We start from the raw sequence: 14974 nt of genomic DNA, 5'->3' as shown, positions 1-14974 counted from the left end.
AGATAATTAAAATAAAAACCAAAAGAAAAGATGAATAATAGGAAACAAGGAGGTAGATCTTTTGAGAATGGAAAGGGGATCTATTGATGAATGAGGGGGTAGAGACTACTGTATTCAGTACATAATATTTACATTAATCTTAGGGACTAGCTACACATACATAATGTATCTTACTCTTTTTTAAATTTTCATTTTATTAGTATGTCTTTATAGCCCATAATGATTACTTGCATCTTGAGGAGTTGGTGCATGTCCATACCACATCTTAATCCTTTTTATTCCTCTTCCTTCTCCATCTACTTACTTTATATATATTTAAAGGAAGCATTCTGAAAATGCCTCAGATATTTTCCTGTTAACCAAGTACACTTTTCAAAACTCTAAATATAATTACTAAATTTTCCATAGAGTTAAGTTTTATTCCTAATTTTGAAAACTGAAACTTCCTTTCAAGTAGATAACAGTAGCCCAGCATAGTGGTACCTGCCTGTAATCCTAGTACTCAGGAGGCTGAGGCAGGAGGATCACCATGAATTCCAGGCCAGCCTGGGCTACATAGTGAGTTCAAGGTCAGTGTTGTCTCAAAAAACAAAAAACAAACAAAACCCCATGATATTTACATGGGCTAGGTTTCTGATCTAGGTTTTGAGCTCCCCCAACTCTGCAGTGCTGAAATTGAACCTAGGGCCTCATAAATGCTAAGCAAGTGCTCTATTTCTGGGCACCTTCTCCAATCTTCAGTCTTCCTTGATTTTCCCCTAGCAGATATGACTAACAAAGAAGGAGGTGTCATAATGGTGTTCATTAAAATGTAGCCATTCATAGTATTCCTACAGGTTGTTAAATTTCAGAAAGACGAAGCTCTTATGGCATGTCTTCTTCAACCACTTTAATTTTTGTTTTGTTTTCTTTTGGTGCCAGGGATCAAACTCCAAATCTTGTGCTTGCCAGGCAGACATGGTGCCACTGAGCTAAATCGCCAGCACAACTTTTTTTTTTTGTCCCAGAGATCGGAACTTCCGATTGCAAGGCAGGCAGTGGAACCACTGAGCTAAATCCCCAGCCTCCAGCTTTTATTTTTTATTTATTTGTTTATTTATTTTTTTGAGACAGGGTCTCACTATGTAGCCCAGGCTGGCCTCTAACTTGTAGTGATCCTCCTGCCTCAACCTCCAGAGTGTGGGATTATAGTGTGCACCACCACACCTAGCTTTCAATTGCTTGTAGTTGTACAGGTATAGTGGAAAGGATCTCGATGTTAGAGTTAAACAGAGCCTCGGTCAAACTGGTCTCGTCATTTACCAGCTGTGAGAATGCAGTGCTGCCTCTTGCCAGGTGCCCTGTGAGACAGGCTCTAACACTTGAGCAACACAGACCCTTCACGAACCGAAGCTGTTTCTGGTACTCTGAGGAGAATGTGTGGAAAATGAGGAGCAACTGTGCCAGTATCAAGCAAGAACCTTGAAAAGTGAGGAAGAGTTGACCAGGCACGGACACAGCTCTTCGTCTCCTCTGTCCTGTAGCGATTTCTCCTAAAAGGTCCCGTCAGATAAAGAATTCTGAGCTTTTCCCCCTCATTAGGTTTCCTGCTTGAACCTCTCTTCTTCCTCCTGCCAGTGTTGTAAGAAGACGTTCACAGCTGCTGCTGATCTGCTGCTCTTTGACCTTTTCAGTTCTCCCAGCGCAGCACTCTGCTCCTGCTCGTGGTCACCCGAGTGGTGCTGGGAACTGAACCAGGGCCCTGGTCACACTAAGCTGTGCTCCTCCAGTACACAGCACCCACAGCCCCTTTTGCCCACTTCCAGACTTCACTTCTAGGCTTTCTGCCGCTTCTCCAGTCTCCTTTCCCTGCTGCAACCCTGCTCACTTCTGCACTCCTCGGAAGAGCTGAGAGCTGTGCTCTTCTTTTTGTTGTTGTTGGTTGGTTGTTTTGAGACAGGGGCTCCCTGAATAGTCCATGCTGGCCTTGAACTCTCCAATCCACCTGCATCAGCCTCCTGAGTGCTGAGATTATGGGCGTAGCCACTGTAGGTGGCTTTGTTTGGGAATCTTACTGTACAGTCTGTGCAGTTGGCCACTTATCTAGAGATTCCCATCCTGGGGCTCAACCCACAGTGAACCAGAGATACTTAGGGAAAAACATTGCATCTGTACCGGACATGGACGGGCTTTTTATTAGTCACTATTCCCAGAACAAGTAGTTTAGCAACAACACAGGCAGCATTTACATTGTTTCTACAGGTGATAAAGTATGCAGAGGGTTTGTGTGGGGTACATGCAGTTATGCCATTTTATACAAAGAGGCAGAGCCTCTGTTGTCTTTAATGTGTGTGTGTGTGTGTGTGTGTGTGTGTGTGTGTGCGCTCCTGCCTCCTGGAATGAATCCTGAGGCCCAATTATAATGCCTTTGTTATAATTTAACTTCACACTAGACAAAACATTTGTCTTTTCACCAAGAGCATTTCCTCAAAGTGGTGATTGCACTGTTAATATTTCTTAGTGTCCAACCAAGATGATAATAACTGTAATTCATGTTCCTTAGAGAATTCTACAAAAGAAGTCTGTGTGTCCGATTACCCCTTCCCTGATAATTCTGATAATGCATCTAAGGAATTAGGGCTTTCTTATCCAAAAACCACATGGGTCTATGGTTTCCTCAGCTACTTCTGCCTCAACTACTATTTTCTCCAAGCGATTGTTTTGCTGTATGCAATTATGTTTCAGGAGCGCCCCCTATCGGGCAATTGGCTTTCAGGGCCCGTGCAGTACACTACCTGAACATTGAGGGATGGCATAATTTCTGTTGCAGTTTCTATGGCAACCAAAGACCTGCCGCTTAGAGCAATGGCGCAACCCCAGTGTAAATTAGTAATTTTTTTTTCTCTTCCTTATCTCACTATGTCTGATAATTCTTGATGACTTCTTAAATAAAAAAACTTCCATAATATCCTTGAAACATACTGATTCCTATCCTTGTCTAACTTTCTTGCTTTCAAAAGTTGGCTCAACTAAAGCCAAGATTCTTTTTTTTTTTTTTTTTTTTGATACTGGAGATCGAACTCAGATCCTTGCACTTGGGAAGAAGGCAGCGAAACCACTGAGCTAAATCCCCAGCCCTAAAGCCAAGATTCTATTCCTACACTTCATCACATCCCCCTAGGACAGTGTAGTCAATGAATCTACGCTTCCAAGAATGTTACCTATTCACCAGCATTAGGAATGTGCTCTTCGGGGAAATATGCTTGTAGTGCTCCCCACACCCTACACTGCGTACTGAGCCCAGGGCCTCATGAATGCTTGGCTAGAGCCCTGCCACTGAGCTGCATCCCCAGCCCTCTCTGTTTATTTTTTTCAAATTTTGAGACAGGGTCTTACTTAGGTGCTGTGTTGGTCAGTTTTCCCATTGCTGGACAAAATATCTGACACTTGCAACTTAAGGAGGAGCAGTTTTTTTGCTCATGGTTTCAGTTTCCAGTCCATGGTCAGCTAGCTCCTGGCTCCAAGGAGATGTCCTAGCAGAGGGTCGTGGGGCAGAGCTGCTCACCTCATGGTGGTGGGAAGCAGAGCAGGGGGACAAAGCCAGACAGGGATCAGCCCTAGAGCCTAAGGTCACGAGTCCATGAGCCAAAGAGTGTGCTTCACTAATCCCTCAAGCCGGTCCAGTTACAGTGACACTTAGCCCTCGAAGCTGTCCAGCACAGCCTTGAAACTTCCAGCTTCCTGCCTCATGTTCCCAAGGAGCTGGGGTCATAGGCGTGTGCCACCAGGCGGCCTGTGTGGTGCTTCTGAGTGTGCGTGGTGTCAGGTGTACCAGAGTGTGAAGAGTTTGGCCATGCTCTTCGGCTGTATTGTCAAATGTACCAAAACTAAAACTTTCCTGTTAATGGAATGACCTGGGGTTTTAAGTGTAGTTTCAGGGCTTCAGAAATTGCTGGAGATTACATATCAGGATAAGGTTCTCTTCTGTAACAGGATCTCACAATGTAGCCCAGTCCACTTTGATCTTGCTCTATAGCTCAAGCTGGCCTCAAACTCTATCATCCTGCCTCAGTCTCCAGAGTGCTAAGATTACAGCTGTTATCACCACATCTGGCTTATTTAAGTGAAAACATTTTAATCATAGCTGAGCATTAAAAATGTTCCATAACAAGAATTGGATTACATCTGAAAATAAGATATGCCATACCATGGTTAATAGTAGCAAACCCTTATGTAGTCCTTCACAGACATTAACTTACTTGATATGACAGCCTAATGAAATAGGTCATTATTGTCACTTCCACTGTACTGATGAGGATGCTGAAGTTCAGATTAAATAAGTTATCTACCCTAGGACACCAGCTATAAATGGACACCATTCCAAACACCAAGCACCTGGGACCCAGAGTTATTTTCCTTAAACACTACACTAACATAAAGTGGGGATATACTATAAACAACATCCAGCAAGTTATTGAAATTAAGATGGCTCTGTAATTTAATGTACACTATACAACGGTAATATTGAAGCAATCGTTATCTCCTCATCTTTTGAGCAGAGTCTTTATGCAATTACCTTTCTAGGGAAACTGATTTAATTAATTCTCTTTTAATGGCCCTGCCTGTGAAAATCTCTGCCAACAAACACACTTGGATTTACCAATTGAGTGTTTTAGGTGTAAGTTTCTAGTACTTACACTTAGCTAGAGATGAGGTTGAATAATTATGTGACTCCTACCTCTTCTCAACATCAAATTAGCACAAGACTTCTCATTTCTCACTTTAGTGCTCTAATTCAAGGCATGCAGAGTTTTATTGATTTTTTTTTTTTGAGACAGGGTCTCACTGTGTAGTTCAGGCTAGCCTTGAACTCACAGCAATCCTCTTGCTTCAGCCTCCTAAGTGCTGGGATTACAGGTGTACGATAAAAACAAAAACAAACAAAAATAAAAACATGGATGCCACGGGGGCTGATGGTGTGCACAAGTAATGCCAGCTATTTGGGAAGTTGAAGCAGGAGTTTCAGGCCACCCTGGGCAACATAGCTAGACTCTGTTGAAAGAGATAGAGATAGAGTTAGAGATAGAGTTAGAGATAGAGGCAGAGACAGAGACAGAGACAGACGGAGACAGAGAGACAGAGACAAAAAGACAGAGAGAAAGAGAAAATTGATGTAAATGTATGCTACAATGACTACTAATCACTACTATCACCATTAACAACTCAACCTCTACTACTATTTTTTACTAATAGGAAATGCTTCTATGGCATTTGGCTTGAGTTAAGCAACATTCTCAACAGTTCCCATGTATTGATTCACTTAATCTACAGGTTATGTCTAAAAGGATATGAGTGAAACTGCAATTGTGGTTCCTCTGGAACGAGTCCAGAGCCACTGGAACCTGGCCTAGTCTTTGTGTATGAAACACATATGCACGTGTTGTAGAATTAGTATTAAAATAATTTTAATGTGATGATAACCTCACTCATATTAATATAATATGCACATAAAACTAGAATGGAGGTAAGGAGAAAATAACCAGCAGTACACGAGTACCTGGCCATTACTACCTGACCATTGTAGCTCTACTTTTATTTTAAAAAGAAAACAATATATATTATAACCAACACTGAAGGCACAGTTCAAATTTTCCTTCAAGGAAGCACTCACTGCCTTTCTTTCTTTCAGCAGAGCTCTTAGGTGCCAGGCTGCAGCTAGTACCAAGCCTGGGTCACTGCTTTCCTAGTGACTGACCAAGGTGGTGGGAAAGTTGAAGGCCAACTTCCTCCATGCCATACTCCTCTAATCCTGGCTCTAGTGCCCCCTACTGGGCCAGGGAAGATTTTGCCAGCCTGACAGCTCCCTGCCCAAAGCTTACTTTTCTTTCACAGGTTGTACCAGGGATTGAACTCGGGTCCTTCTGCTTACGAGGCAGGTGGCAGAACCACTGAGCTAAATCCCTGACCCTTGTTGTTGTTGTTGTTGTTGTTGTTGTTGTTGTTGTTCTTCTTCTTCTTCTTCTTCTTCTTCTTCTTCTTTCTCTTCCTCTCCTCCTCCTGCTCCTCCTCCTCCTCCTTCTTCTTCTTTTTGCTTGAGACAGGATCTTACTGTGTAGTACAGGTTGGCCTTGAACTCAATATGTATCCCAGGCTGGTCTCAAATTTACAACAATCCTCAGGCTTTAGCCTCCTCAGTCCTGGGGTTACAGAAGTGTGCCTCCACATTTTCTTTTTTCTTTCTTTTTTTTTTTTTTTTTGGTACTGGGGATTGAACTTAGGACCTTGCACTTTTCAGGCAGGCGCTGGAAGCACTGAGCTAAATCCCTGGCCCCAAAAGGTTTTTTCTTTTTTCTTTTGTTTTTGTTTTTGGTGCTGGGGATCGAACTTGGGTCCTTGTGCTTGCGCAGCAAGCGGTGAAACCACTGAGCTAAATCCCCACCCCAAGGTTTTTCTTTTTTTCTTTTGTACTGGGAATCGAACTCTGGTCCTTGCGCTTGTGCAGCAGGCGGCAAAACCACTGAGCTAAATCCCCGGCCCGCCTCCACATTTTCAATACTTGAAGCTGACTTTATTGATTTTAGCCTCTATATATTGATAATTAATATATTTGTATGGCTACTTCTTGATTTTTCACGTTATAACCTTTCAACTTTCTATCATGAAAGACAGGATTTAGCTCTCCCCCCTCTCCCTATTTCCAGTGTGAAAATCTCCAGTGTTTTAAAATCACTGTATGTGTATTAGTTAGGTCAACATTTACTATTTACATTGTTATGACTATGAATATGCCATTCACAGCACAATCATGTAGAAAATTAAAATCACTTTTCATTTCTTACACAATCTTCTGCCTTGTGTGATGTTAATTGTTCTTGCTCAGTGATGTTTGTAAGCTCATAGGGAGTATGATTACAAGAAAGTCACCAGAGGCCTGAGCGTGAGCCCTGGAGCCCTTGCTCAGTTGCTGCTTCCTCTTCTTCCTCCTTTCCTCCTCCTTCCCCTTGTTTTTCTTTCAGTACTTGGAATTGAACTCATGGCCTTTACACTGAGCTATATCTCCAGCCAAGTGTTTATTTATTATTTTGAGATAGGATCTCCTTGAGTTGCTAAGTTGCCCAGGCTGGGCCAGAACTTGTGGTCCTCTTGCCTCAGCCCCCCACAGTTCCGGGAGCACAGGCTCGTTCCACCAGTGTGTCTTCTTAACAGCGGTGCAGCCTTGGGCTAACTAGTTAATCTGCTTTTCCTGTCTCTGAAGTAGGTGAAATAAATCTATTCACTGCATAAGATTCATATGTGAGGTGCTTGGAAGGTGTCTGCTCACACAGCAGTCACATCCTAGGTGTGATATATTATTAATCACTACTTCAACCCCCAATCCCTGGCCAGTTGAGTCTTCACTAAGTCTTAAGACTTTAGAGCTTCTCCACACAGGGATGCTTGACCTCTCCCCTCAGTGTGCAGCTCTCAACCCAGCTCTCCTTTTATCTTCCTCTTCCCTTGCTTCTGGTTTTATGGTCTGGGGATAAAACACTTCACAAATGCTGAACATGTGCTCTATCGCTGAGCTAAACTTCAGCCCCTAGTAGTGTCTGCTTTTCATGTTTCTCTCTCAGCGGATCACATCTTCTCAGACATAAGTACCTGATCTACTTGCAAATTATTAAATTTTTATATTTTGAGGGTAATTAACACATGTATTGATTTTGATGGGAATGTCTTAGTTACTTTTCTCATTGCTGAGATAAAATACCCAGACACCCTAAGTTAAAGGAGGAAAGGTTTATTTGGCTCACAGTTTGGAGAAGTTTCAGTCCAGTTGGTTGGCTCCAAGGTAGGGTGGCATGGCAGAGGGATATTGCAGAGGAGAAATATTCCATGGCAAGTAGCCAGGCAAGAGCACACTTCCTGTCCCTTATATCTTCTGTGGACTACCCGCTCTAGGGTGCATGGAGCACTCACACCCTTAATCCTAGCCAGAACTATGCCAAACCAATCAGTGGACTGATTTAGTAATCACATACCCTTGATCCCAGGATCACACTCCAGATCCAGCCACCCCTGAAGAATGCACTCATGACTGCATGAGGCTTTGGGGACATCTAGATAAAAGCCATCACAGGGGATCACATCACGTGTTTTCTTAGTCCAGGTTTTTTTTTTTTTTTTTTGCTACTGGGGATGGAACTCAGGACCTTGTTCTTGCAAAGCAGGCATGGTGCCACTGACTTATATCCCTGGCTCTTGGTCCATATTGATTATGATTAATGGGTTTCATATCAGCAAATCAGTATATGCACATGATATGCTTTGATCTTTTTCAACCCTCCCCTTTTTATTATTAATTTTATCGGTACATTTTAGGTATACAATATAATGACATTCATAATTGGAAATTTGTACCTTTACATAATCTATCTTGGTTCTTATTTTTTTCCTATTCCCCTGCCCTCCCTTCCACCCCTCCACCCCTCCCTATTTACAAAGACTTTGTTTACATTTTTTAATTTTCTCATATAAATTTCATTCCCTTCTTTCCTTTCCCCCACCCTTCCCACTTTCCCTTCCCCTTAGCCCATTTTTTTCCTATTTTACATTATCTATTATACCTTTTAGTCTTTATGAACACTTTCAGTTTCTCACACCAGAGAAACTATTTGGCATTTACACATGTGTGTCCTATTTATTTCACTTAAGAGTATCACCTCAATGTGCATCCATTTAGCTATAAGTGTCTCTAATTTCTCATTCTTAATGGCTGAGCAGTATTCCATTTTATTTTATTTTATTTATTTAGTTTTCCTTAAATTCTTTTATTGGTACTTTAGTTATACATTTATATTTATCATTGGGAACTTATACCTGTACATGATGTATCTTGGTTCTTATTTTTCCCCCTTCCCCTGCCCTCCCTTCACCCCCTCCACCCTTCCCTATTTACAAAGACTTTGTTTCCATTTTTTCCATTTCTCATATTTTTTCCTTTCCCTTCTTTCCTTTCCCCTACCCCTTATACTTCCCCTACCCCTTTAGACATTTTCTTCCTATCTCACATTATCAGTTATTCATTTTAATCCTTATTTACACTTTCAGTTTCTCACACCAGAGAAACTATTCAGTATTTATACATTTGCCCCATTTATTTTGCTTGAGTATGGCCTCAGTGTGCATCCATTTAGCTATAAATGCCTCTAATTTCTCACTCTTTATGGCTGAGTAGTACTCCATTTTATAAAAAAAATCACATCTTTATCCAATTTCCAATTGATGGGCACTTGGGCTGTTTCCAAGCTTTAACTATTATGAGCTGTGCCCCTATAAACATGTGTGCACATATATCATTGTGGTATGATTCTTTTAATTCTTTGGGGAAGATACCCAGCAGGGGAATACCTGGGTCAAATGGGACCCCTAGTCCTAGTTCTTTGAGGTATCTCCATACAGATTGCCACAGTGATTGCACCAGTCTACACTCCCACCAACGGTGGAGAAGTGTTCCTCTTTCTCCACAGCTCAAGCAGCATTTGTTATTGGTTGATTTCATGATAGCAGCCATTCTTTCTGGGGTGAGGTGGAATCTCAGCATTTTTTTCATTTGGATCTCTAGAATGACCTGTGATGTTGAAGATTTTTTCGTATATTTATTTGCTATTTCTACTTCTTTGAGAAATGTCTGTTCATTTCAGATGCCCATTTTTGGATTAGGTCTTTAAATTTGGGAGGTCTGAGGTTTTTAAGTGCTTTATATACTCTAGATAGTAGAGTACTTTGAGGAACAGCTGGTGAAGATATTTTCCCACATTGTGGGTTGTCTCTTCACACTGTTGATGGTTTCTCTTGCTATGCAGAAGCTTTTTAATAGGAAGAGATCCCACTTGTTGATTGTGCTAGTTCATGTGCAACTAAGGTTTTGTTCATAAAATCTTTTCCTCACCAATGTCTTCAAGAGTTCTACCTAACCTCTCTTCCAGTCGGTTTATTGTTTTTGTTTTAATGCTTAGATCTTTGATCCATTTCAATTTTAGTTTAGTGCATGGTGAGAGATATCAGACTAGTTTTAATCTCTGGCAATTTTTCCAGCACTATTTATTAAAGAGGCTATCTTTCCTCCAGTGAGGGTGTTTGGTTCCTTTGTTGAAGATGAGGTGGCTGAGTGTGTCTGGAGTTGTTTCTGCATCTTCTAATCTGTTCCACTGGTCCTTGGGTCTGTTTCTTTGCCAGTCCCATGCTGTTTTTATCACAGCAGTTTTGTAGTATAGTTTCAAGTCCCCTTTCCCTTTTTTTTGATGTAGAGTCTTGCTAATCCAGGCTGGCCTTGAATTTACCATCCTCCTAATTCAGCCTTCTGAATGTTAGGATTACAGGTGTTATGCCACCATGCCTGGCTCACATGATTAATTTTTTTTTTAAGTGCTGGGGGTTCAGCCCAAGGCCTTGTGCCTAGTAGACAAGCACTGTACAAAGAGCTGCATCCCAGGCCCTCTGTATTGGCTCTTATGTTGCATATGTCACTAAGCACTAACTGCTAGTGCTGCAGTGTTTCTGGTATGTTCAAGTCACTCATACTTTGTTTTGTTTGGTTCTGAGGGTTGAACACAGGGACTTGGCCCTGAGCTACATCCCCTGCTTCTTGATTTTTTATTTTGAGACAAAGTTGCTAAATTGCCCAGACTGGGCTTGAACATGGGATCCGCCTGCCTCATCCTCCTAGAATGGTGGGGTTACTGGCATGCACCGTGACTCCTGGAACCCTTGGAAATTTTAAAGATGCAGGCCATGGTTCAGTGTGCCTGGAGTGGGGCCTGCGATTCTGCTTTTTTGAGGCCCTGGATGATGACGATGATTTTGGTCTATGAAACACACTTGGTGCTGTGTGGCTGAGATGCTAAGGTGTGCACAATCTGGTCTTAAGGGGTTGCTAGAATAAGGGACTAACCCAGAAAAACAATTAAGCATCGCAGTTGGTCTCAGTGTCCTTATGGTCTCATTCTTCTCCAGGCATTGCCTCCCCCAGGACAGTCTCGATATATGCCAAGGGCCTTGCAACTCCCCCATGCTCCCTCAGCACACTCTTCCTGAAGTTTCTGCCCCTTGAGAATTAATACATTAATGTACTGCTATAAAATACACTAATATCTATTAATGTCTAATTAATTCCTTCCAGTGTTATGCTGAAATTTGTACTAGGTGTTCTCTTACCATGCAAGCAAAACAGACCCCTCATGGGAGGAGAAATTACTGGACAGCCACAGACTTCAAAGTGGGCTGTAGGTTAGGCTTCCAAGGTGGGACTCATATTCCATGCCGCTCCATGGTTAAATCTCAGGATCTGTGAGCACAGCCCCAGAAAGGGGACATTTCCTGAACGAGAGGACTGTGGCCTGCCACACAAAGAAGAATGAATGCGAGAAAAGAGCCCTGTTAGCCTCAAAATGGACTCATGAAAGGATTAATCATCAGTGATAAATGTCCATTGTCCCCAAAGAGCTTAATGTGTTGTGCTATTTTGAGCAAATCCCATCCATCAGTGCTGACCCATAATAGTTCCCCGTCTGTCATGCTGACGGGTGAGGAGCTGCACGGCACACTCAGCTTTATGACTTGCTGGCTCCAGACCACCACAGCGGCTGTATACATGTTGCTGTCACCAACCTTCCTTCCCTGTGACCACCCTCTTACAGACTCACCTCTCTGCACCTGAAACCACAAAAGAGAAATAGAGCCAGGGGTTCTTCCTCCCCAGTTCTGGCTGCCAACTTTAATTGAGAAAATAAAAGGCTTTCAAACTTAATCAGTTCTTGAGCAATGATTGAGTACCCACTGAGTAAATACACTGTTTGGCCTCTTGAGGAGCAGAAAGATGTATAAGAGCGCATCCTCCTCTTCAGGGAACTTTCTTTCCACTTCTATGGCAATGCAAAACTCTTTGAAAGTTCATCATGAACCATTAACCAAGTCTGCACTTTGTGTTCCCAGTACCTAGGAAAGGTGACTGGCACATAGTTAGTGAGCAAAATGTATACTGAGAATGAAATTAAGCAACAGTTTAGGTGACAATGAAGAGCTTCCACAGGATATAATGCAACTAATTTCACACAAGCCACACAGATAAAGATACAAGAACAGTGTCCTATGGTGGTACCCATCTGTAATCCCAGCTACTTGGGAGGATGAAGCAGAAGGATCACAGCTTCAAGGGTAGCCTGGGCCACTTAGGGAGACCCTGTCTCAAAATAAGATAAAAAGGATTGGGAATACAATTCAGCACTCTCTGGGTTCAATACCTAGCATTTAAAAAGAAAAAAATAAAGACAAGACAGAAAAGAAATTTAATGAGTGGAATTTTTTTCCCCATTAACTTTATTGGTACATTTTAGGTATAAAATACAGTTACATTCATCATTAGGATCTTGTACCATTACATGAGTCTCTTGGTTCTTCTTTTTTTCCCCTTCCCTTGCCCTCCCTTCACCCCTTCCAACCTTCCCTATTTGCAAAGACCTTGTTTCCATTTTTTTCCTCTTCTCATATTTTTTCCTTTCCCTTTTTTCCCTTCCCCTACCCCTCCCAATTCCCCTGCTCTTTTAGACCTTTTCTTCCTGTTACACAATATCCCCTGCTCTTTTAGACCTTTTCTTCCTGTTACACAATATACATTTTTTAAATTACAATATTAAGATCTAGGAGACATTACCACAGATTTTACAGAATTTAAAAGGATATAGAAAGCATATTACAAAAATCTTTTTTGAAATAAATTTGACAACTTCTAAGAAGTAACTTAGAAGACAAATTAAGGAAACTAACTCTGGAGGAAATATAAAATTTGAATAGCACATACTAAAGAAAGTATATTCCTAGCTTGAAAAGCTACCTATATGACAACAGCAGGCTCATAAACATTTTAACTGATAAATTATATCAAATATTTAAAGCAGATAAAAGAAAGAACACTTCTCCCCTCATTTTAGGAAATCAACATTGTGCTAATCCTAAAACTGGATAAAGATAATAGAAGAAAAAAGTATGAACACAGATAGAAATTTGTTTAACAAAACAAACTCTTAGAAGTCAGATCTGGCAGGATGTAGAAAGTGGTTTTATTATAGGGATGGCAGTGTTGGTTCAGCATTGGAAGATCCACCCCCAAAAGTCATCATTTTAACAGAGGAAAGGAAAAAGCCATATGACCTGTCACTAGTTGGAGAAAGAGTATTGGACTAAATTCTACAGCTGTTCATGGTAAAAGGTATCAGGAGACTAGAAGTAGAACAGAACCTTCTCAACAGATCAAAGACATGTACTCCATACTCCCAACAAAAAATCCTTCTATGAATGGAGACGATACAATGCTTTCTCCCTAAAGTGGGGAACAAGGGCATATATGCCTACTCTTCATCTGTCCACTAGACTTTGAAACATAGGTCTAAACCAAAATAGTCTGGCAATAAAATGACAAAACTAGGATAGGATTGCCAAGGCAGAAGCAAAATCTTTATATGTAGATGAAATGATCCACTACAGAGAAAATACTAAGAAATCTCTAGAAGCCCCTAGAACTTGTATTTAAATTTAGCAGGATTAGAAAACACAAGGTATATATAAAAATTCAGGTCTGTGTATACTTGTTATAAATGAGGAATTGGATACTGAAATTTAAAAGTTATGTAGGAGTACAAAGGACCCAGAAAAGCCAAAAACAAAGACAAAAACAGTGTTGGAAGACGTTTAGTACCCAATTTTAAGACTTCTTCTAAAGCTACAGTAATCAAGGGAGTGTTGGTGTATGGAAAGACATATAGATCATTTGAATAAAACATCGAATCTAGAAATAGAACCACACATATATGGTCCACTGAGTTTTCAAAGATTATTTAACATTAGCATTTTATACAATATAAACTCGATTCAAGAGCCGAGGAAGAGATAGTGTCTTCAGCAAACGGCACTAGAACACCTGGTATCCATATATAAAACATTAACCTCAACCCTTTTCTTCCATACATGAAAATAACTTGAAGGGATCTATGAACCTAAATAACAAAGCCTAAAAGTATAAAACTTTAAGAAGAAATTATAAGAGAAAATATTTATGAATTCAGGGTAGGCAAGAACTACCTAGGATACAAAAAACATGATGTATAAAAGAAAAAAAATTGATAAATGAGATTCCATCAAAATTTAGAACTTTAAATAACATCATTAAAATGAAAAGTAGTCCTTAAACAGACCATATTTCCAGTACATATAACCTATGAGCAGAATACATAAAGAATACTTAGAGCTCATTAATAGACAACCCAATTAAAATGTAGACATAAGAAAATGATTAATAGGCAGTATAGCACAAGGAATGGTGTGCGACTCTAGAATCAGAAAAATACTAATCAGTACAATAATAAGATTGAATTATACACTCATTAGGAAGATGAAGTCAAAAGTTTTAAAAGCCTTGTCATGACTTTTCTTTTTTGTTGGATTCTCCCTGTTTGAGTTTAATTTGCCAGGCCCAATGGACATTCTGCTGGGTTTCCTGGGGTTGTGATCTTCATTGTCTTTTCCTAGGGTATTGTCTAAAAGTTTTTGGAGTGCTGGTTTGGTATTCATGAAGTTCCTGAGGTGTTCTTTGTCTTGAAAGTATCTTATTTCTCCATCAATTTGGAAAGATAGTTTTTCAGGGTACATCAATCTGGGTTGGAGGCTGTTTTCCTTTAGGGCTTGAAATACATCACTCCAAGCTCTTCTTGCTTTGAGGGTTTGCATTGAGAAGTCTGCTGTGATTCTGATGGGCTTTCCTTTGTATGTGATTTGTTTCTTTTCTCTCACTGCTTGTAAAATTTTTTTCTTCTGTTGGATTTCTGGAATCCTAACTATTATATGCCTATGTGTAGATTGTTTTTGATTAAGGCTAGCTGGAGTCCTATATGCCTCACTTATCTGTATGTCAAGTTCTTTTCCCCTCCTTGGGAAGTTTTCTGCCATCACTTCTGTGAAGAGT

The sequence above is a fragment of the Heterocephalus glaber genome, unplaced genomic scaffold (genome assembly GCF_053883595.1).
Source record: "Heterocephalus glaber isolate CG9 unplaced genomic scaffold, H.glaber_assembly_v1.0 deba00000122, whole genome shotgun sequence".
In the NCBI taxonomy this organism is placed as follows: domain Eukaryota; kingdom Metazoa; phylum Chordata; class Mammalia; order Rodentia; family Bathyergidae; genus Heterocephalus; species Heterocephalus glaber.
The sequence above is the reverse complement of the archived record's forward strand: the minus strand, read 5'-3'. Positions refer to the sequence as shown.